The sequence below is a fragment of the Chaetomium globosum genome, genomic scaffold (assembly GCF_000143365.1).
Source record: "Chaetomium globosum CBS 148.51 scaffold_8 genomic scaffold, whole genome shotgun sequence".
Classification (NCBI taxonomy): Eukaryota; Fungi; Ascomycota; class Sordariomycetes; order Sordariales; family Chaetomiaceae; genus Chaetomium; species Chaetomium globosum.
In genome coordinates, this window is record NT_165983.1 from 207,703 (window position 1) to 208,720 (window position 1,018).

Sequence of the window (1,018 nt, forward strand, 5' to 3'; positions counted from 1 at the left end):
TGTTGATGTGAGACGAAAGGATAACGCGGTGCTCAAAGCTCCACGCGCAACCTAGTTGTTCTCCACAGGCGCAAAACAATTGCGCGGTGGTGTTTTATCGATGGCACGGCGTGCGCCAGAAGGGGACTGCCGACGAAACAAGCGTGGGGAAGGCAGAGGCGAGAGGGAGAGCAGGCGGCGGGGTTCCCTGTCTGAGCGAGCGAGGGAGAGGTAGCGCGTTATTCTTATTGCGCAAGGCGGCCTGCTGAAACGGCCGGCCGGTCGAGATGGTCTCTTATCTGTCGCGACAGTTTCTGGGGGCCAGATTGGCACCGGACACGAGTTGGAGGGGTGGGACTGGAGTGTTGTGGGACTGCGGGATGTGATGCGCGCTGCTGCGGAGGGGGATTGAGAGTCTGGGAGTCTGGGAGTCTGGGACTCTGGGACTCTGATCAAAGGCTTCAGTGATACCGAAACCGAGATTATCTCTGCGGTTTTTTTGGGTTTGTTGTGTGGTTTGGCGAAGCGCTGGCTTGTGTTGGAGGAAGGCAGCAGCGAGTGGTAGAGAGGGAGAGGAGGAAGGCTTAAATTGCAATGCGCGCGAAGGAGGCGCGACGTGAATCAACTGCGTCTGGGCGGTGAAGTTTTTGGAACAAGGTGCGTGGAGCAGAACAGCACAGGGGAGGAACGATGAGATGGATGAGTAGAGATGAACAGGGTTGAGCACAAGGGCAAGAAGGAGCAGGGGACGACCCGGGGTTTTAAAGGAGAAACATGAAGTGCTCCAGGTGCTCCAGGCGCTCCAAGTTCCTGCCAAAATGCTGCAAAATGCTACAATGCTACAATGCTACATACAATGCTACAACTTGTTCTGCGCACACTCCCTCAGAGGATTAAAACTACCCGCAAATGAATGGCACTCGACGGTCCGGGTCTCAGACAGATGGGTGTGAGGGAGTCGCTCGTGCTGGTTGGCGCATCATCATGCAGGGTCAGAGATTGGGCTGCTTGACGTGCCTGCCTTTTCGTGGTAAAACCT